The sequence below is a fragment of the Cupressus sempervirens genome, chromosome 5 (assembly GCF_028749045.1).
Source record: "Cupressus sempervirens isolate cs-2001-9-10 chromosome 5, ASM2874904v1, whole genome shotgun sequence".
Classification (NCBI taxonomy): Eukaryota; Viridiplantae; Streptophyta; class Pinopsida; order Cupressales; family Cupressaceae; genus Cupressus; species Cupressus sempervirens.
In genome coordinates this window covers 870,604,015-870,628,026 of record NC_143122.1, presented here as the reverse complement: position 1 = coordinate 870,628,026, position 24,012 = coordinate 870,604,015, and the positions used below count along the sequence as shown (strand labels likewise).

The 24,012-nt window shown below is 33.3% G+C and overlaps 2 non-coding genes across 2 annotated transcripts; both read right to left on the bottom strand.

Moving 5' to 3' along the window:
* Positions 1 to 2,264: 2,264 nt before the first annotated feature.
* Positions 2,265 to 2,426, bottom strand: LOC149558694 (U1 spliceosomal RNA). The gene has a single exon (XR_016352536.1). It is a non-coding gene; the product is annotated as a U1 spliceosomal RNA (small nuclear RNA).
* Positions 2,427 to 23,405: 20,979 nt separating this feature from the next.
* Positions 23,406 to 23,567, bottom strand: LOC149558693 (U1 spliceosomal RNA). The gene has a single exon (XR_016352535.1). It is a non-coding gene; the product is annotated as a U1 spliceosomal RNA (small nuclear RNA).
* Positions 23,568 to 24,012: the final 445 nt, after the last annotated feature.

Sequence of the window (24,012 nt, the reverse complement as noted above, 5' to 3'; positions counted from 1 at the left end):
CTAATCACATAATATCTCCTCTATGTCTGTATAGTTGGATTCAATGTCCCCCTGCACGGATGTACTAGACTGTTTGCTTTGCAAGTCTGAAATCCTATTTTGTCTTGCTCTGGTATCGCGGAAATTATAAGACCCCTGTCGCATGCTCAAACATAAATGCTTAGCCTGTGTTTTTTATTTATTTCTGATTTTAGTGTTTTGACATTTCGTCAAACACTTTTTCCCTCTATCCGGCTGTTCCAAATTCTCTATAAGACCTCCATAGGATGGCAGGACTTATAGCTCTGATACCACTGTAATGGAAACCCCTGGATGTCCCATAAAACTAAACCAATTTGCTAAACTGAATTTTGTCAAAAAATTTGCATGCAACCTCTTATTTCTCCGTTTAATGTTCTAAACCCCTTATAACTCCGAAAATCAAACGTTTATTTGTTTGTTGTGTTTCATGCATGGAATTGGTATCATACAACATAAGCAAGAAAGAAACTACAATAATATGCAAAGTGGAAATGAACGACTGCTAATAAAATGTTATTTTCAGAATTCATAAAACCAAATACATGGCAAATTTATCAACTCGCTAATTACTTCAGCAATATTGTCATAATACTCCAGCCCATGCTTACGAACTTGCTGCTACAATACTTTGTCCTCCAATCAGTCCACTACCTTCATAATATCATTCCCTCCAAGCGGCATAAGCGTTGGACAAGTAGTGAAGAAGATATGAGCAAAATATCAAATTTGCCTGTAGCCGGAAATGCAACTAAATTGCCTGATAATGAAGCCAATAAGAAAAAATTCCAAAGGCCAAACCCCAAGGGAATGATGTTTAGAATGTTACCAAGAGAGGATAGACATCCTCAAATGCCAAGAACCAAGCTACAACTCACACACCAATTTCTTCTCATATTCAACCTGTCTAATGAAGCCACAAATGCTTCCTTTTATTCTATTCCCACGGGTCCGCTCAACTCATATGGGCAATGTGGGATAAAATATATGTAATATAAAACATATATTAAAATACCCCTTATGTCTCCCTTGGGTACACATCACCATAAAATAAATATTAAAGTAACACTTTAATATTTTACAATTAAATTAGACGTTACTTTAATAAAACTTCAGACATTAAAATGTATTAGCAATCGGACTCCGAATAATGCGAGTGATAGCTCATCGGAAAGCTCTCACCGAGGAGTATCGAATCCAACCACCAAAATTGACCTGCACTGTGTCCTGCCGACTTACTAAAAATACTAAGTATGCCTGAAACTGAGTAAATCAACTTCGTTTTGGCCCAAACTGGAAATGACTAGGCCAAAACACTCCAAGATCCCATTAAACCCTTCGTTAGCCCTCGGGACCATGTAGAACAAGGCTAACGCACACACACTTGGTCAACTGCTAAAATGGGGACATTACAGAATATCAGCAAAAACCTTTCCCTGGAATAAAGCTAGTTTGAAAGGCTTAAGTTATGTTTGGTGAACCGAATTTTAAAATCAAATGCAATGTAGATTTGCAAAATGATGAATTTCAATGGTGAGCATCCTTTGATAAAGCATGTGGTCACAAAGTCCACTCTCCCTTAGACCACATGGTAACAAAAGATAAACACCTGAAAAAGAAGATTATTCTGATTTATACTAACTTTAGACAATTTCACACTGATTTTGGCCAGTTCTCCCCCAAATCTTGTGTATATAGCTGAAAATAACAACAATATTGAAATGGTTTTAAAGAAAGCATTTACAAATATATTGTGCAAAGGATTACGAACATCACATATTGTAATATTTTTCTCAGATCTTTATGAAAAGAAGAAATCGATAACTTCGCATTTTATTAAGATACACTCCACGTAAGTGCAGTCAATTAAATGTCAGGTATATGCTTAAGAAAAAGAGGGTTCGTTTCAGTCTTTGCCCTCATTTTAACGCTCACCAACGGCGAGTAATTTCCACCTTGCTAGAATATATTTTAGGTGGTTCAACCTTTGAGGCAAAAACAAGTAGATTAGGTTTCCCCAAATTGTGCCCAGGATTTTTCGTATTTTTTCCATCGCCACAAGCATCAGCAATCACTGGACCTCATTTTGAAATTATTTAGCTGAGAGGAACACGATTCACTGCACACTTAAAACGTGCTTCAGTTTCTTCCATCATTGAAGCGTTTTACCGACTGGGCTATGGTTAACCGGTCGGGACGAGAACTGAAATTGAAATCGCAATCTTGATTCTTTAAGATTAATGTTGCACGGGGCCGCGCGGATGCGAGCCTCCTCTGTCACAAATTTTGACGTGCACTCTCCACAATGGGAGATGCTACGCATAGCCCCCTTCTTTATGTGCAATGAAGGTGCTCTCCCTAGGCCATCGGCCTTCCTGATCACCGATTAACCCCGCCCAGGTAAGTATGCTTTGACAACTGCCCTCCCCTCTTTCTTATCCTGCCTCTTCTCCCCTGCTTCCTCCTCCTATATACGAATCTCTGTTTTATATAGTGGCATCATTGCTGGCAGCTTAAGTTGACTCGAGGTTAGCATTGCAACACTGCTAAAGATAATAACAGTAAGCATTAAATGCCAAGTTAGTGTGGGAGGTTGTGAAGGAGCACCAAAGTGTAGAAATAAGTGATCACAACAACATAGGTCTAAACGGTTAATAGGGAGATAAGGTTGTGAAGCCACGAAATGCTAGAGATGACTGTTGGGTGCACGGTAGCAAGGTGTTGATGTCAACTCTTAAAGAAGGTTGTGATGGTGTGAACAAAGTCATACTGAAGTTAATGATCAAATCAATGAAGTTATTGAAGGAAGAAACGTTTGGTTCTTTCAATAAAATGATAAAGAGATAACCACAATAGTTAAAGATTTGAGCTTTCGCATTGTCACGAGTAGTTAAAGTTAAGTTGGAATCAAAGTGGTGAAGCTACAAAAATTAACTCAGGGCATTCAAATATTGAATAGTCACATGGTCATAGGTGAATAAAGTTAACTTGAGGCTAAGGTCGCGAAGGAGCGAAAGAAGGTATCTACAGCATTGCACAAGTTAAAAGTGAGTTAAGGGTTTAAGGTGTGAAATTGTGATAAAAAGAAATAGTTAAATCAAATAGTTTTCCCAAAGTCACACATAGTTAAAGCTTTCTTGAAGATAATGCTGCGAAGATGCGATGAAAAATGGTAGTTAATTTAGGCAGTGATTGCAACATCTCTTAAGTTAATGTTAACATTCAAGTTTAGGCTACGAAGTAGCCAAAAGTCATTGATTGCTTGATCCCACGCTAAAAGGCATTCAAGACATTTTTAATTGTGACCTAGAGAATGTAGTAATAGTTAGTCCTAAACAACTAGTATGGGTAGTCAGAGTGCTATCTTTCAGAGGTATTTATGTTCTTTTCTAGAGCTACATAACATCCTGCATTTGAGATGTGAAGTTAGGATTGAAGTGTGTTGGGAGGTTGCCACTAGGTAATATTGACTAGTCAGAGAGCCACTTAGGGCCATAGATGTCCTTCTTCCATTACATCTCCTTACATCCCATAGTCTTAGATGCATTTAGGAGTAGAGTTAGTGTTAGATCTAAAACCTCACCTAGGTTGCTTATGTTTATGAGTACTCTGGTTAGCCTCTTTTTCTCTTAGGTTAAGAGCGTACCCATAGTCACTCTTTTGATCACATAAAAACATCATTCCAAGTATATCTAGCATATAAGGGGTTTGTACCTTATAATTTAGAGGGTAGTGATATAACACATACATTGACCCATTTGCTTGTGACATCCTTTTGTTTCCTCACATTCTAGGTGTCTAGAGTCAAGATAAAGCCAAGTTAGAAAGAGGGGCAATCTGTTAACCAATATGTATTTCATTAGATTTGGTTATAATTTTTATACAAATTCTAACAACAATTAATAACCTTAGTTCCTATTGAGATTCACATCATTTCCCTATCAGCATCCTATAAAAGATTTGAATTAAAAAAAAATTGGGGTAAGTATCTTACCACCTTCTTTTAGTGCATTCTTGATTACTTTAAGTCCATTGGTCAATTATCCTCTAAAAGTGTAATTTTTTGAGCCAAGTTTTTTAACCTCTTCTCTATATAATACCTATCCACACTCTTCATAGTTTCTTCCTCAAGGCATTCCATTTTCTCTCCTTAAGTTGTCATCAAGTTATCTAATTTCTTTATTGTGTATCATTTTCATCATATGTTGCTTCATACACTAAGTATGATAGTATATACCTCGCATAAAGAATTATTTGGACCTCCTTCCTTTTGTGGTCTCTTTTTTAAGACTTAATAATCATAGCCTCATTCATCATTTATGTAAAGTTCATTGTGCTTAGACATATTTAACCTTGTAGAACTAGTATGTCATCTTCTTTATCATAAAAACCTTTCTTTATTAAAAAATATTTTGTTTTCTATGACTTTACCTTTTTCTAAGGTTTCTTTCTCACCTTCTTCTTGCTTCTCCTTGTGACCTTAAATCTTTGCATTCTCTATTTTTGCATGTGTCCTCTCTCTCAAAAAATTTAGTAACATCTTCCATTGTTTCATGCAATTATTCATCGTCAGAAGAAGCATCCTTTGGATTATCATTGATTTATAATTCCTCCATAACTTTATCTATATTGGTCATATATGGTACCTCTAGAGATTCATCTAGATCATTAGTAATGTCTATGTAATCAACTATGACCTTTACTCCTCCAACATCCCATCCAATATAAATATGGGTCATGCTTGGATCTTTTGATTTTGGTTTAGGTTCAACTTCAACATTAGACTCATCTTCTTTTTTTGGTTCCATCAACCAAAAAAACTATTGAATATAACTTTAGTTCATCTTGAACTGATTGGAGTTCTCCACTCAACAATCTAGTCCACCTTTTCCTTGTCTTGAAAGATAGACTTGTCTTATTAAGAAATTTTTAATATCTTCTGATGATAAATCTAGTTGGAGTCACACTAAGATATAATATATCAACTCACTATAATTTTTTCAATGTAGATTTCTATTCGGCCTTTAGTTTATCATATAGAGATGTAGGTATTTGGTATCAGAGCTTCTCTTAGCTTATTCATACTAAAGATGACTACATATTCTTCTTTTTTGTTCATGATCTTTAAATATATTGTTATACCTACGAACATTTTCCAAAAACCCCATTTCCTAACTTGATCAACAACATCATTGACAAGATGATGTTTACTCATATCAAGAAGAGTGGAATTTTTAAGGGGAGCACAAACTATCTTTGTTTTCCTCCCAGAAGCTTCCATACGTATTAACCTTCATCAAAAAAAATTATTTCTCCTAACTAGGATTATTAGTTTTCCCCCTTTATGCCTTCTCTTTATTTATTTTTTTAATGGACATTAATAATTTAGTTTCTTTCTTCCTTGTGGAGGGCTCAATATTTTCAGCCTTAATAGTCCTTTCCTTTCTTTTAACAAGCAGTTTAGCTAATGGAGTGACCTTCTCCTTTTCTATTATTGCACTTTTGATTTACCTCTCAACTAAGTCTTTTCTAGTTGAAGATGAAACTTCAAATTCTTCATCTTCTATTATACTAGCAGTAAATGTGCCATCCTATTTTATTACATGTTTAACTCTAGCCTTCTCAATTTCCTCTTTGCTAAACCCATGCTTAAAGGATTATCTTTCTACCTTCTTTCCTATGTTCTTGTATACAATTAGTTGTTGTAATTGATGAATCACCTCTCTAGCCTTCTCATAAAATGATCCAACCTAGGAACACTTGGATCTTTTGGTTTGGATAGTAAGTCATCCACATAAGGTATTAAAATGTCAACTTTAACTTCATATCCTATTGGAATCACTCATGAAGTTCTAGGTTGAACATCATCCATTAAACAAGTATTAGTAACAACAATAAAGAAAACAAAATATTTATAGTTCTCCACAACTTACATAAAATAAAATTCTCTTCAATGCATTTCTTTTTGAAAACTTTTGAAATAACCCCAAATATCACTAAATCTTCCAAGTTATAATATAGTTATTTATTTGAACTATTACAAGTATGTCTTTCAACCATTTTATAATACCAACTCCAGGAAAGAAGTATTGGAAATAGAAGAAAAAACCCATTAACACTTGACCATGCATGAATGTTTGTCTCATATTTATTTTGATCTTCTCCAGATTGAAGCATATTTTTTCTCTCACTATGACAAATCAAAATTTATATTCTTCTTCACCATCATGTATGCAATGAGAATGAATTTTATCAATATGTTATTCATTCTCCTTGATTGAAACACTTTGTAACCAATAATCAGCACAAAAATCTTACCCTTGGATTAGTGATATCATTCTCTATCATTTCTTTCCTATCACATTTAGATTTGGGCAATTAGGTGACCTCATCTTGTAATGTTATTCTAAGAGTAGGGACTTCACTAGTAGCACAATATTCAATAAGTGCATGGATTTCTTCCTTGGTAATTTTGTATGGTAGGCCAAGCCATTGAATTGGTCATGAACTTTATTCAACACATACCTTATATGTTCATCCTAAGATTCTTTTAGGAAATAAATTGTGTTCATCAGTGTTTTATCAAATGAAACCTTATGTTCTTCCTTCAACACTAAATCATCATCTAGGTGATGAAGATGCTAACAAAGGAGGAACTAATGGGTTCAAAAGAATCCCACTCTTAGGAAAACTAACTTTGTGAATATTTATAACCTTAAAATCTTGATAAGATTAAAAGGGATGATCATGAAATGGTTGTGTTGAGCTATTGAGAGAAGGCCAAAGGAAATCAATAGTAGCAAAAATATGAGGCTTAAAGGGATGATAAAGAATATGATTAATGGTCTTGATCTCTCCATCATAAATATATTTTAGACATTTATGTGTGTGTGAAGCTATATCTTACATGGAAAAATTCAAGGAATACCAAGCTTAACTTGAAATTGATTATAAGTAGGAATAAACACAAATGTAGTATGCATAACTTTACTGCTAAGTTTGACTAGACAAGTTATAATACCATGACAATGATAAAGTAAATTATTATAAGTTTAAATCCACAAATTAGATGAATCATAAGCATCCTTACAAAATTGTGTACTAAAGAGATGTTCTTTAATTATAATAGTCGCCATAGAGGAAGGGTCAACTAAAACACCACTATAAGGGATATGATCTACCCTAGCAGTAATGTAAACATGACCATTAGGTGCATTAATCATCTCAACATTATCAAAGGTAATACAAAGTTTTGGTTGAAGCTAAGTTTGAGTTTTAGGTGGAGAATGAGGTGTAGGTTCAGGTTGGAAATGTTTTGTATGATTGAAAATGAGATTATAGTCTTCAACATTATCATCAGTACTAATGTGTTCTTTGGGTGAAGAAGGTTGGGAAATAGTATTGGTGGAATGAGATGGTAAAGGGTTGGTATAATTTTGTAAATTTTGATTAGGCAGTGCTACAAATTTATTAAGCATCAATAGATATAGCTTTAAAATTAATGAGATCTTGGATAGAATTCTTTAAAAATATATAATATTTTAGTGGCATGACTAGGTTGGTGGTGACAGTGACATGAAGCATTAGCATCATAGGACTTAGGAAGGGGTTTACTAGTATCCAATGGTCTAATGGTGGAAAGATTAATAATGTTAGCATTAAGTAAAATTATCATCACATTATGTAAAGAATAAGATAAGGGAGTATAAGCATAATTAGGTCTGAACAAAGAGGATAAGGGAGATGCACCTTTAGATGTGGTTGACAAATGATCATCTACTACATTAGATGATTTTTGATCTTAATGTAATTGTTAGGTTTTTGAAACTTATTAAGATGAAACATGTTATCACTCTTATTAATGTTGCTAAGAGCCTTTGGAGTGGTGCTCTCAAATTGGACCGATTGTAGTTGACAATGATGAGGCACTACACATAATTGTGAAAAATAAGTATATTTAATAAGAATAATATTTTCTCTAATTTATTCTTGCAAATTTAAAATAAAGATGATTTTTATATCTACATAATGCATATGATAAGAAATTTTAGAATATAAGTGTTTAAGTCTACCTATGCAATTAATAATCATTCCTTTGACTCCTTGTTTACAATGCATTAAGTTGGTCAAAGAGATTTGATGACCAATATTATTTTGAAATTGTTAGATAAAAGCATTGTCAAGTTTTTTAATGAAATCAATGGAATAAGGAGACAGATAAAAAATCATTGTGCTTATTTATCTCAAAAGGTTCTAGTAAATAACTTAACTATAAACCTATTATAGTAGGAAAAATGACACCTATCAAAAAAATAGTAATAAAAATCACTACACAAGATTTGAAAAACTTTCACATGAGTAAGAGGATAACCCTTACCATTATATGTGTCAAGATGGGGAATCTCATTATTAGGAGGTATAATAGCATAAATGATGTCTAAGAATACATGATTAGTAATGTCACATGTAGAAATATTATACTTAGATTGTGTAAACAAAAAAAGTTGTTGAAGTGAGGTAGAAACCATTTGAACAAGTCTATTAATGGTTAGATTGGTGGAGGAAATTATCAGACATGGTAGGAAGAATAGATGAGACATGAATCATAGTCTAATTGGTTGGATGAGGGCTAGAATATGTGAAGGGAATGGTATTGTAAGAAGGCATGAATGAAGGCAACGAAAAACTTGGCACACTTATAGGGAGAGTTGGATAAGAAATAATTGTGGATGTAGGATTGGAAGTTTGGAAATGAGTGGTAATAGTAGGTGGTGCATAAGTAGGAACACAAGGAATGGAAGTGGGAATGAGAGGAAAGGCTCAACACTCATAAGAGGGAGAATGTATCCAATCTCTTGAGCATCATCCATTATGGATTTGACATTGGTATTAATAAGATGGAAATTACTAAGAAAAAGATCAATCTCATGTTCATCAATTTGAATAATTTTCCTTACATCTTCTATAGTAGAAACAACCACAAGATTATGACTCTCTTGCACTAGCCAATTTTATATTTATCCTAATTTATTGGTAAGATTTTGGATTTGAGTGGGGGGAACATATAATGTCTCATTTTTATCATGGATATAATGAGAGGATTTATATTACATGAGATAAGATTAGGGTCATTAGGAAGCATGGTAGTCTCATTAAGGGTCCTAGGAAGAAAGATAAAGTCAGGATCAAAGGACACCATGAGTCTAAAGCTTCTTCTAACTAGGATAGTATAGGTGGGACTCAAAGTGATAAAGCTCATACAAAATGCAAAAAATATAATGATGCATACACACATTGAAAATGAAAAGTAATGCTAGAGATGATAAAAGAAGTGCAAGATCTATGAAATAAGAGAGATCAAGTGATCTAACTCCAAATCAAAGTGGAGATATGATAGGTTCACCAAAATATTTAGGGGAACCAATGCATACAATGTGAAGATGCAAGGGGATATCACACAAGATGGATCTAATGAGATCTAACCATAATAATGCAAAATATCTAAATACCACTAGTGCAAACAAGATCATACAAAGTAGATCTAGATGCACAAATAAGATATAAAGAAATATAACTCCATAAAGAAGGAAAGGACACAATTTGGGCTCACCAAAATGTCTAGGGGAAAATTGAAGAGCTTCATAATATGTGTGTATCAATTAAGATCTTCACCATAACAATAAATTCAAGGGAAAGAGAAGCTGTGAGGAAAAACTCTCAATATTCTAACTCAAGTTATATTAAGAAGATACAAGGAAGATGAAGGGATGCTAAAGAAAACCTCAAATTATACTAAGGAATTATGCAAGCAAGTCTCTTTCTAACAATGTTAATTCACCTTAGTTTCTTATGTGAATGTAAATTGTTTAAATTAAATTGATTTGATTAGATTAATTAAGTGATTAAGTGCCAAATTGGTTAACCTGCCTAGGTTTAATTGATTTGATTGTAATAAACACAAGTACAACCCTATTTATACAAGAATTCATATCTAAAACATAAATGGAAAAATAAGAATGCAAATAACCTTGAGAATGTGAAGAGGAAGACACTTTGAAGGCTTGAAAATAGAAGAATAGAAATAGTATGAACATAATAGAGACCATATCGGGAATCATGAAGTTGATAGAAATTAAACTCAAAAAATGATTTTTCTTAGGTAGAGGATAAATTTTGGTGATGAATACATGTAATTTGAGTGTATACATCAACATGGAGGTATAGTTCAACCCAATTTGATGTATACCACAGCCTAAAACTTCTATAGATCCAAACACTTCTAGGGAATGGGTACTCAAATCCACATTAGAAACTTTGATCTTTGAACCTTCACAAAAGTAAAACATGGTTTTATTTGTTAGAGGAGAGTCTTCCTTGGTCAAAACCTATATTAAGGAGTTGACCTTTAAATAAAATAAAACTGCAAATTATGTAAGGAAGCAAGATAAGTTGTAAATAATTCACCTTGCTTGATGAAAACATTATTAGGAGGGATTTTGTAATGCTAGATGTTGTTGATGCCAAATCTTCAATATGAATGTAGGAAATCTCTACAAATGCAATGGATATAATAAAAACCAAGTCATGGAGCCATGTATGTAGATGTTCTTGAAGAAAGAAGAAGAAGAAGAGGAATGAATGTAATGTAGTTATCCTCCCTTGATGACCAACAATGGATGCTTGATCTTGAAGAGGAAATGCTCCAAATGAATTCTTGAATGCTTTGAATGGTTGAAGATGCCAATGTGCTTGATCATAGATGTCTCATGTGTGCATTGTTATCTCATTATGAATTCTGTATAATTATTCATAAGCATGTAAAATTTATTATGAATAAAAATGAAATGCTCAAGCTCCTTTTAATACTAGTTTGTAGGATAAAAAACAAAGCCATCCAACTTAAGCATTAGATAAAATATTTGAGAAGCCTAAGAGGACAAGGGATCCAAATTTAATTTGTTCCCAATTATAGGTACTTGGGTAAACATATAATGGTTATATGTCAAATGTTAAGATTAAAGAGACAGAAATAATAATTACATGCAAATATAACCAATATCAAAAAATAATAAATCCCACAAAAGAGAACAAAAGACACAAAAATTTAACATGGTTCACCCAATCCTTGGGCTATGTCCACCACCAATAAGTCCAATATTCTTTTTGTCCAGTGATTATACCTTGACTATAATCTATAATCCTTTATAGCTTGATATTTCCACAAGAAGCTACAATATCATCATACATTATGAAATCCTTGACCCTAAGACATTTTACACAAGCTTTGTTAGATTGTGGTGACTAATTAGGGAAGTACTATACATACTATATAATTCCTCAATAGAGTTCAGGGCTATTTTATCAGCATTTTATAGTTGACATATTGTAACTAATTTTAATCCTAAAGTGGAAAAAATACTTGTATAAAAAGGGCTTAGGGTTAGGGATTTTCATAAGGTGTGATGCAAAAATTTCTTCTTGCAATGGTATTTAGTTGGAAGGGACTACAGATTGTAATTAGGTTATAATCATTGGATTGTAATAATATTGGACTCGTTGTTTGGTGGATGTAGCCCAAAGATTGGGTGAACCACGTTAAATCTTGGTGTCTTGTGTTCTCTTCTATGTGATTTATTATTTTATGATATTGTTTATATTTGCATGTAGTTGTTATTTCTATCTGTGGTTAATCCTAACAAGATTTGTGTCACTTAATAAATTATGGCTTGAATAAGTCATTCAATAGAAAATATCAGCTGACATCTTTCATAAAAATAAAGTCACTTGAGCTTTCAAGGGTGCTACCCATGAAAACCCATGTGAGGGTGTTGCCCCTCGACCCCACCCTATACTATGATAGGGAGTGCACCTCGGGATTTCCCCTACAACCTCACAAAGGGCTCTACCTCATGACTTTGCAAGGGGCACTACCCCTTGACCTTGTCTTGGAGTAATTCCCTAAATCTACGTTAAAATAATTTGGGGGAAATTGTGCCAAATAAAGTGGGAAAAATTAACCTCTAAATCTAATCAGGCTCCATGTTGGAACATCAAATTGGGTTGGCATATACTCAAGGGTATCTCATGGTTCTTAAATCCTAGGTTGCGGGGGTTGTGCAAAAAGAGTTAGGAAAAAAGGAACCAGAGAAAGGAATAGAGTTTCTTCAAGCACAAATAGCTCATAAAATCACTAAAGTATGGGAGCTAAAGTTTTAAATAATTGGTGCTTTCATTTGAAGATGATACATTTACATTGGATTATTAAATTTTTCAATATTAATTGTCATTGGACAATTTTTTGGAAACTCAAGTCAACTTGATGTATTTTTCACTTCACTATCACCTAAAATATGTTGCTTAATTTGAATATTAATCAATCTCCAAGTATGACCTCTATTAGTTATTGTTGAAGTTGAGGAAAGCTCAACCCGAAGCTCCCAAGTTGAAGCATTCCATGCAAAAAATATCACATAAAGAGAAGAGAAAAAGTTATGGAATCTAGAATTGAAAGATCCATAGGAGAGACGTTCTTGATGAGCAAAAAGATAAATTTACATTCAATCAAAATGCATTAATTACAAAGATAGATCTTGTTGATCTCTAAGCTTAAGTTGTCTATTAGAAGTCTAACACCTAGTCATTTTGAAGACAACATTGTATGGTCATTATTGCAATCGAGTCATCCAGAGAAGGCCAAGCTAAAAGAACTTGTCTATATTTTATCATATGCCAAGAAAGTCAAAGGTTGTCAAGCACCCCAGTAGAGACTGAGTCAGCATACATGTTTAGTAACATAGAAGAGACCGAGCATTTGGAAAGTCGATTAATGTCAAGTGAGTCAATATATATTGAGCATATAGAAGTCAAGAAAGAGCATGAATGTTAGTTATGACTAAGAGTCAGAACATTCAAGTGTCGAGTAAACCAGTTTTGATATATGAGTTTGTAAATGTACAAAAACTTATGTAAATAATTTACCCAACTTCTACAAGACTTTTAAAGGTTATACAAATATTTAAGGAGAATATTACATGTTTTGTCAAAAGGTATTAATCCCAAGAAAAGCATATTAACCAATTAGAAAATCAAAAGGGAAAATGACAAAAGGATGAAATATGGATCATTGATCCTAATCTAGAACTTTCTATGATTATCTATTTAAGAAGGGTTCCAACCCTAGAATCATAGTGGTGAATGAACAATGAAGTGTGAAGCAGAAAGGAGTAAACAAGCTGAGTACAAAGAAAAGGAAGGCTAAGTTTGAAAGGAGATCAAATAGAGTAACCTTACAATGAAGGACAGAACAGGGATATCAAATAAGGAGATCAAATTGAGATTTTCAAGAGAGGATATTGCTAATTAGCTCTCAAAGAAAATCGAAGGATCGGGTACTAAATTAGTTTTAATATATTGAGTTAGGGAAAATCTCATATTAGAGTGGTTTTAATAGACCTTTTTCTAAATCTCCCAACATAGTCCTTACTTTATTGTAAGTGTAAAATCATTTAACAAGGTAAGACATAACAATCTTAAAATATGTTAATAGAATAGACCCCTCATAGGGTAAATCATCAGATATGATCAAATTTTAGTCCTAATAAGCAAACTTTTTTGTTGTAGCAATAAAGATTTGTGGGTTTCATCCCCACCCTAGTTTTACCTTTAACTTGAAGTGTTCCTAGGTTATCAAATCATTATATTATGTGTTAATATTTTTTGTGGATGCTATACTTAGATAGATTTCATTTCAACATTAAAATTTTATGATTATATGGTATGAGATCTAAGATATGAAATGGATTAGGTGTGAATATAGTTAATTGTATTATCAGTCAAAAGTTTTATAGATCCTGATTCACCCCACCCTCCTTAGTATCTTGTTTCCCATTAAGATTTCCAACAATTGGTATCAGAGCTAAGTTCTCTTAAAAGAAGTCTAATAGCTTGAGAGCACAAGATCTTGAAATGGGGGAATACAAAATGGGAAAGATCATTGAGAACTAGATAATTGAAATCCATATCAAACTGCAACAACTTGAAGGAGAAAAGATGAGTTAAGGAAATCCTTAAAGAAAAGGAAAGATATGGTCATTTAGCATAATGACACATTGTATAAGGAAGTTGATGTTAGAGGATTCCTTAACAGTGGGAATATCGATGATAATAATGCAACAATAGAAGATCTACTAGAGAAAAATAACATTCTGAACAAAAAGGTCAAAGAACTCAATAGAAAACAAGAAATTCAATCAATGAGATTGTGTGAAATGACTAAACAAAATAAGAAAGTCAAATAAGATAGAATCATAGCTGAAGAAGACAAAAGAAAAATTGCTACTAGACTTGAAGAAAGATCATTTGATGTGCAGAAGCTTACAAACAATCAGTTGGATATGATGAACTAGTTGTTAATTGCAATTCAAGAGTTGAACATAAAGGACATGGAGATTACAAATATGAGATTACAGAGTGACCAACTAAGGAAAAAGTTAAGATTTGAGAAAGAACTTCTAGAAAGAATGAACAAACCAAGTGAAGTTGTCAAATACTTTGAAGAACTAATGAGATCACTAAGGTAATCAAGTGATACTTCTATTCTAGGACATATCAAGCACTCTTCATCTACTGAGGAAGGAGAATCATCAAAGAGCGGTGAGCAAAGAAATGAAAAATCCAAAGAAAATCCTACTTGTCATCATTATGGTAAACTTGGACACACTGCTAACATATGCAGAAGTAAAAATGGTATGAAAAACCCTAAACCTAAGTTTATTGGTAATTGTTTTAATTGCAAGAAGCAAGGACACCAAGCACATGAATGCAAGTCAAATAAAAGTGATGCACCTATTACACCTAGATTTGAAGGAAATTTTTATAACTGTCAAAAATATGGACATAGAGCTCATGAATGAAGATACAAGAAAAAATCTATTTGGACATCTAAAAAGAAAACACATGTACCTAAGCAAAGTAACTCTTACAATTGGAATTACAACACATGGTATAATCATCATTATTGTTCAGAGTATGGGAACATTCTAGAGAATTTCATTAAGACACATTTCAGAGGTAACTATAAGAAATGGTTGAACAGAAACCTAGTCTATTTTGGTTGTCATAAGGTTGGACATGTTAGTAAGAATTGCAAGACCCAAGCACCAACCCCAAATAGTGAAAGAAATAAAGGAAAAGGATAATTTGAGATGAAAAAAACATGACAAGAGATAGTAGAAGATGGAAGTAGTGGAGAAAGTAAAGATGAGATCACCCAATCCAATGGATCAAGTGATCACACCACATCTAACTAAGCAAAGAAGGTATGCAAGGGACTATATACTTAAATTTTATATCATGCATTAGTTACTAAATAAGAAAAGTGGTTAAAAGTCCATATCAACATGAATCAAGATGCATAAGGACAAATATGAGAGAAGTATTGGGAAATGGAATCATTTACACTATCAAGTGTCGAGCATCAGTAATATAGTCTATATTAATCGAGAGCTCACATCGACCTAGCTGATGTATTGGTTGAACGAATCGGTATTGACTGAGTGAGGTGATAGTGATCGAGCATTTGAATGAAGAGAAGCACAAACACAACTTGTGAAGGCCGAGACAACTATTGTGCACCTACTAGAGTACACACACATTTATTGTAGACCTAAATGGATAGATTGAAAGTATATATCAAATTTTGGTATTCATTTTCATTTTACCAAGTGATTTTCAAAGGTCAAGTGATTCAAAGGCAATTTCAACAATATAGAAAGAAAATTACGATGTGCCATTGGAAAATTGAAGGATCATAGTGCATGATTATCAAATAAGGGGTTGAGTGGAATGCTTAAGCATGTTTCTCATTTTTTAGGTTGTTGGTCCATCTCTAATTTTTTATCCTTCCTCTTCTATTCCTTTCGTACCTTCTCTTGTTACTTTTGAGGATCTTTTTCCCTATGTTTTACATTCACTAATATTGGCATGGGTAGGCACATTATTTATGGTTGGTGGAGTTGGAAGTAAAAATTGTTCATCTTCTTCATTGATACTTAAATCACCTCAAAGGTTAATACCTCTTGCATCGACCATGAAAGGGGGATTCAATGGGAGACATTTTGCATTACGAAGGAATCCTCTTCTCCATTAACCTTAAAAATGTTGTTGCGACGCATGTCTTCTGCCAATGCACCTTGGTTGAGTGTTCATGTGCCAGTCCTTGTGAAACTTACAATTATATTGGAATTCATTAATTCTTTTTGTAGTAACTTGCTCCCTAGTACAATCAATTCAACCCTCTTGATTTATTGATTTAGAAACTTGACCAATCACACTACCTACTCTTACTTGAAGAATGCTTTTAAAATTGAAAACACACTAACACTTAGAGGTTGTAATTTGTACAATGTTGTTGTAGGAAATGTGGTGAAGTTTATATCCAAAGTGTGCTTCTTAGTTGGTTGTGACTAAGACATGGTTTTCATGGCCATAAAAAATTAGCAAATGTACATTAGTTGGTGACACCCTCCTCGAACAGTGAAAAGTGGTGGAACTAATTCAAGAATAAATCTCTTATTATCCAAGTGTGTGGCTAGGCTACCATGAAAGAACTTGGCTTACAACATGCAATATAATTTTCTAATTTCTTGATGTAGGAGCATCTTGGGTACTTTGACAATCTTGCATCAACCAAAAAGATTTCCTTTTATTGTTCCGATTTGTTGTTTCAGGAATGGTTTTTTTTTTGTATTTTCTCTTTTTGATTAGTTAGCTCCTTAATGTGGACCTATCATGGATCTTGTCCCTAAGCTTACGAAAACTAATTCCTTCATTTATGGTGGTTATCATTCTCTTTGTTCAAGGTGTGCTTGTTTCCTAGCAGGTTGAGTAACATGCATGTTTGGCTTTAACAAGGTTTTTTTTAACATCATGGTGTTCTATGCAATTGGGAACCTCTTCTTAGACCATGTGTGGATATATATCTATCCTTGCGGGGCTTTATTTTATTTGCTTGATTCTAAGGTCATTGAATTCTCTTTTAAGGAAGGACCTATATTTAGTAGCAATTTGCCTAATAGGTTGACTTGTGGTCTTGTTGGCTATATAATTAGAGATCTAGGATTAGGATAAGAAGAGTGAAGTTAGATAGAAGGAAATGCTAAGTTTTGGCTATGTAATCTTGACCTCTTAATCTCGCAAATTGTAATTGGAATGTATATGGTTGCTACCAAGTAGGGCTTATAAATGGCATGTTGAATGGAGATTATCTCATCATTTCTATGTTGATATCTCTATAATGTCTTATGGTTTCTCCTATTGGTTGGCTTCTATGTGTAACTCTAAGAAATGGTAGCTTGGGAGATGCACTTTATCCCCTCTTGCCTTGCATCATTTCTTCTTGCCTTTGAACATGCAAAAATTTGGTATGCTTTACCTAACAACACTAACATGGAAAAGAATGGTTATCTATTCTAAATTCTTAGGAAAACTCTCATCTCATCATTTATTCTCGATTGAATTTTGATCTTAACATGGTCACATATCCATAAAGATCCATATGGATTTGTGTCATATGTTCTCAACAATTTTTGGTAGAACAAAAGCCCATGTACAAGCCTCATAAGAACTTTAATTGATTTTCTTGTGAATATGTGTTGATGGCGTATCCATTAATGAATCAATGTCTCAAATATCCCCACTTTACATCTTCACTCCACCACAAGCTTCTCTCCCCTAATTAGAATTTAAAAAAAGAGAATGTCAAACAATCTTGATACAATGTTACACATTAAAACTAAAACCCCAATAGAACCCAACTCCACTAAACTTGTTTGACTAACAAATGTGATGCTTGTTTCAAAAATCCTAGATGTTAATTGAGATCATGAGATACATTGTCACAAACCATTTTTCCATCACCACATGGATTATTGGATTCCATTCTTGGAATTATTTATATTAAATGATGAATACAAATAATGTGGTAGTTATAGGAGATGGGAAAAAGGCATTCTTGCGGATCATTTTTGGGAGTTGGGGCTAAGAGAAAATGTTGAAAAGACAAAAATAGAAAATGAAGCCCAATTAGTTTTGGACGCAGAAATTGCTCTTAGATGGGTGATCCCACAATAATGGGTTCCACTTTTTGACCAATTTTGACACTGAAACCAATATTTTTGCAACAAACGTCACGTTCAAGTGACTATATCTCCAAAACTATAAATAATTTCAAGATAACATAAACTAGTGATTTTGAGTACTTTGTTCCTACTTTGTAAGCATATTTTTTAATCTTAAAAAAAAAATTATTTATGTCAATTTTTTTTATCTCCTCCAAAAAGTGGTACATAATAAAATTCAATATTTTAAAAAGTGACAGTCCGTTTGACACACATAACTTTTTTTCCTAGAAATGATAATGAAGTAATTCTTTTGGCGTTGGATTTTTAACATCAATATCTAGTATCTGCATTTGGTTTGATTTATTTTTGTTCAATATTGTATAGTTTATGAAGTTTTGAAGTGACATGAACCGTAATTCAGACATACATTTCGTTTAACACAGATAATTTGAAGTCAATTTATCATAAACCATTTTTTTTTTTTTTGAATATAAAGGTATCTCAATAAGCTAGTGCCTCCATATTTTTCAAAAAAAAGTTGACCTAATTTACTAATTTTCCCGAGGTGTCAAAGTCGGTTGATGTTCAATCGGTAATGAACCTATAATGAGTTAAACTCATATTTGAAAGTCTTAATGATTAAATTATGTAATAAAATTATAGTTGTTGGAAAGCTTGCTCCGAAAAGCACATTTTGACTTTTTTATTTTACAGTAGGAGATCATTCTCCTGCAATTATGGCAATCAAAAGAGGGAAAAAAAAAAGGTTAAAATTTTTGTGATTTTGCATGTTCGTGCGAACATGGTGTTAGCACGAACATGTTTACCATGTTCGCGTGAACGTATGTTCACGTGAACATGCAAATCATGTTTGCGCAAACATATATATCACATATGTTCGCGCGAACATACAAAATATGTTCGCACGAACACAATAAGTGTGTTCGTGCGAACATATGGTAAACTCAATTTCTCATTTTGTAATTTTTTTCATTTTTGTTCGTCCCACTAAAGTGGAACCCATTATTGTGGGTTCACCCAGATTTATCCACCCAAATGCAGAACACCATTAATCTTTACAGATTGAATCCTTTGTAAATTCATTGTCAACAATACATTTTGGTATTTTCTAGAAAAGTCCCAACCCCATTCTACTTCATATTACTTCCTTGACTCCTCTGGATTTCTCTACTCACAAATCCCATTATCATCCCTGCACTATAAGTTCTCTGCAAAATTCTTCTCTACAATTAACAAATTCCTCTACAAATTTTTGCCTTCTTGATATAAAGAAATTTCTCTATTTTTGTGTTTGGCACCCTTAAGAATAGTGATAATGACGATGAAGGACCAGAGCCATTCATATGAAGACCTCAAATCAAGGGGGAGAAGAGGCTCTTTACCCAATGAAACCTGTGTATGAAACATCACTGTGGTGGGCCTTCATAAGGGAAATTTATATAAATTTGAGTATGTAGTTGCTTATCACCATTGTCGTGGTTGTCGTGATTATTTTTATTCATCTAGTTGCTCATTTCTTTTTCCACTCCAGTCGGTCTTGGATTATAAATATTTCTCAACATTTTCCCTCTTATTGTGCTTTGTCCTTTGTACTATTACTCGCAGAAGCATCCATGAGTTGCTTTGGATTTTAATTAGACGATTGTTGGCCATGTATAAGAGCGAGATTTAAAGATCGCTACAAAAATGGGAATAGCTTCTTTAGTAGGATCCACAACTTCTTTGATGATCATTAATGGTGGTAGTACTAAGTTTGAGTCGAGAGCTTCAAGATTCATGGTTTGTCAAAAGAAAAAGTATTCATCCCTTAGAAGATCTGGCACATCAAAACAAAGAAATGGACATAGGCAGCTACAGAGCTGGAAAGATTGGGGAAAGGAGCCTTGGAAACTATTAGATATATTAGGTTCCCTACTTTCATATATTGTTTTCTTAATTAGCATGTTTTCAAAGTTTATTCACTATGAAAAGAAAGTTGGTAGGTATTGATAAAGATTGTTTATAAATTGTGGCATGAGTTGAAATATATGGCTTCTACTATTTTCCTTTGTATGATCAATTGGTTGTAGATGCCGCTATTGACTTTTGGAGTTGACTATTGCTTCCTTCATTAAACAATTATTGGAATTGAGAGTGTGCATCCTGTCTCATATGTTTGGTGATGATAGTGCATCGTGGAGTCACATGCCTTGTTTAGTGGTGGAAAACCAAACCCAAAAGATATTTTTGGTTCTGACTATCTAACCCACTTAAAATACAAAATTCTTCTTGAGCTTTTTATTTCCTCAATGACTGCCATAACACCTAAAGTAGTGCTAATTTAAGATCTTAATCAAAGATTAATCATGATTATGTATTGGAATAACATTATTTTCCTTTCTCCTTTTGTTTTGTCTTTTGGTCAAGCTCGATTTATGGTATAATGTTTGTCAAGATTTGACATTACGCATCTTATCATGTTTCACTAAAAAGAGACTAAAATTGTAGTCACAAGAATTTTTCTAGAATGGGAAAAGTGTCATCAACTCTTAAACCCTACTTGAACAATCGTTAATCCTTGTTCTTTTATTGGGTTAATTTGTCCAAAACAGCACATGAGAATTTTCCCTTGGAACTAAAGTCATCCAGAGCAATGACTTGTGATGCTTACTAGCTTCAAAGTCACTTAGAAATTTTTGGTTGATGCCAAGTCTATAACTCTAGTTTTGGTAGAGTTGAAATTTGGAGGAGAAATATTTTTCTTGGCACTCTACAAAAAAAGCTTCGAAATATGTGATATTATATAAATTTGGTGATATGTCATTCCATTGAAAAATGATTATGAAAGCATAGAATTCTAAAGTGGACATAGTGAAACTCTATTAGGAATTTATTATTTTCTCCTGCTACTTCAAAAAAAAATTATACTCATGAAATTATTGAGAAATTCTAATGACTGAAAAGCTAGACCTATAGAAGGAGGCATTGAGTGCTAGCATTTTACATTTTAAAAGTTTAGAATATGGATTATTTTTAGATATCTTTAAAATCATGTTTATAAATTATCTTAAGTATTTACTTTTAATAAATCTATTGTAAAAGGATGGACAATAGTTGATTTAGTGTTGATGTTGCTTGCAAACATGTCTAATGTGTGCGTATGTGTAGATAGTGCATTTGAAATGTTAGTGCAATTGAGATGCAATAAGTGCAATTGAGATGCAATACCAAATTTGGAATTATTATATTAATCGACTTCTTACATTTATTAACTTCCTTATGCATCTTTTGCATTGTCTTGAGAAGTGTTAAATATGGAATACCATTGGAAGATATAACTATTGATGTATGGCTTTGAAGTGTTATCCATGTATGATGACGAGACATGCATGTGGCTAGGTATCTTGATGTTGGATAAACCATATTATATTTTTTTATAAGTATTGGAGATGAAATTGACACTAAAATGATAACCAAGAACACTATTATTTTTTGTTGTCTTGCTGAACATATTTATGAAACTATTTTTACTACACAATTCCATTATTACTCTTAGTTTTACTTTTTGCTGTCTTGCTGAACATATTTATGAAACTATTTTTACTACACAATTCCATTATTACTCTTAGTTTTACTTATTAAGTCCCCTAATTACATACGTTTTACACACCCCCTAATGCATTAAACTCATTTGAATTTCGTTCTATGCAGATCCTGCAGTCGTTGTAGTTAATGGGATCGATGTTGTGCACAACCTTCACTACATCTAATATAATTTCTATATTTTTAAGACTTTGAAATGCTATTTTTGTCTTGCTCCAAAACTCCCATTTTCATGTAGGAAAGAGGACGCTGGGAAGTTGGAACAAAGTGAATGTATTGACAAAATTAGTTTTAACTTGACATTTTAAGGCAAACGTATATTATTTTTTAAGGCACTTCCAACATGCATTTCAAGAACTGGAAATTTCTAACAATCTACAATTCTGACGTGTATTCAAAAAATTGGAAAAAAATCCATTTACAAATTTACACTCGGAAGATTTTGAACTGGTTGAACTTACATTTTCAAGAACTAGATAGTTATTGCCATCACAGTGCACTCAAAGAGTTCTGAAAAAATTTCGTACTCTGCATAATTCGAAAATTGAAAAATCTTCAACGTTTGTAACTTGCTGTTTATTCTAAAAATTGAAACCAACAAGATTTTTTTGAAACCAACAAGATATATTCAAAATCGATATATCGGTTTGTTTGTCCAATGCTTAGTTCTAGCTTTTCATTAGAATTTTGAATCTTTTCTATATTTCATTGTACACACCGAAATTGCAGAGCAAACAAGCAAACCAAAATTGTTAGACTATCAGTATTTAGACTAATGAATGAGCATCAGCCATTACACAATGAAATACACAGTAACTCATATTGATTTAATTGGATCTTGCTCTTCAAGATTGTACTTACAATAAGTTACAGTTTGCTTAAACATGCATTAATCTCATTGCCAATGTATTTAGACTAATTCATACTCAAGAATATCAGCAAAAACCTTTCCCTGGGATAAAGCTAGTTTGAAAGGCTTAAGTTATGGCGAGCATCCTCTGATAAAGCATGTGGTCACAAAGTCCACTCTCCCTTAGACCACATGGTAACAAAAGATAAACACCTGAAAAAGAAGATTATTCTGATTTATACTAACTTTAGACAATTTCACACTGATTTTGGCCAGTTCTCCCCCAAATCTTATGTATGTATCTGAAAATAACAACAATATTGAAATGGTTTTAAAGAAAGCATTTACAAATATATTGTGCAAAGGATTACGAACATCAAATATTGTAATATTTTTCTCAGTTCTTTATGAAAAGAAGAAATCTATAACTTCGCATTTTATTAAGATGCACTCCACGTAAGCAGTCAATTAAATGTCAGGTATATGCTTAAGAAAAGGAGGGTTTGTTTCAGTCTTTGCCCTCATTTTAACACTCACCAACGGCGAGTAATTTCCACCTTGCTAGAATATATTTTAGGCGGTTCAACCTTTGAGGCAAAAACAAGTCGATTAGGTTTCCATCACCACAAGCATCAGCAATCACCAGACCTCATTTTGAAATTATTTAGCTAAGAGGAACATGATTCACTGCACACTTAAAACGTGCTTCAGTTTCTTCCATCATTGAAGCGTTTTACCGACTGGGCTATGGTTAACCGGTCAGGACGAGAACTGAAATTGAAATCGCAATCTTGATTCTTTAAGATTAATGTTACACGGGGGTCGCGCGGACGCGAGCCTCCTCTCTCACAAATTTTGATGTGCACTCTCCACAGTGGGAGATGCTAGGCAGAGCCCCCTTCTTTATGTGCAATGGAGGTGCTCTCCCTAGGCCATCAGCCTTCCTGATCACTGATTAACCCCGCCCAGGTAGGTATGCTTCAACAATTAGCCTCTCCTCTTTCTTGTACTCGATCTTCTACTTTATTCCCTTCTCCTGGCTTCCGAATCATATATGGTAGATAAATTATAACTTTACTGTATTCTGAGCTTAAGATCATTAGAAGATTTCCTGATTAAAGAAAAATCAAACTGTTGATGTAGATAATTCTGGTCTTGGTGCCTTCAATATCAAGGTTTCTGAATATAAGGTATTGCCATTCGTCAGTGGGCCAGACCAGAGCAAAGGAAATACCTTTGGAGTACAACACGAGGGGAAGACGCATAACCTTAACACATGAGAAGAGAAAGGGGCATCTAAAATATCAGCTTTTTCTCTACTAGCAATGGCCAGGCCTGAACATGAAGAGGACAATGAAACTCTAGATAAGCCAGTTTCTGAAATATAATACCAATGGATGTTTTCCATTTGTTTCTAGGATG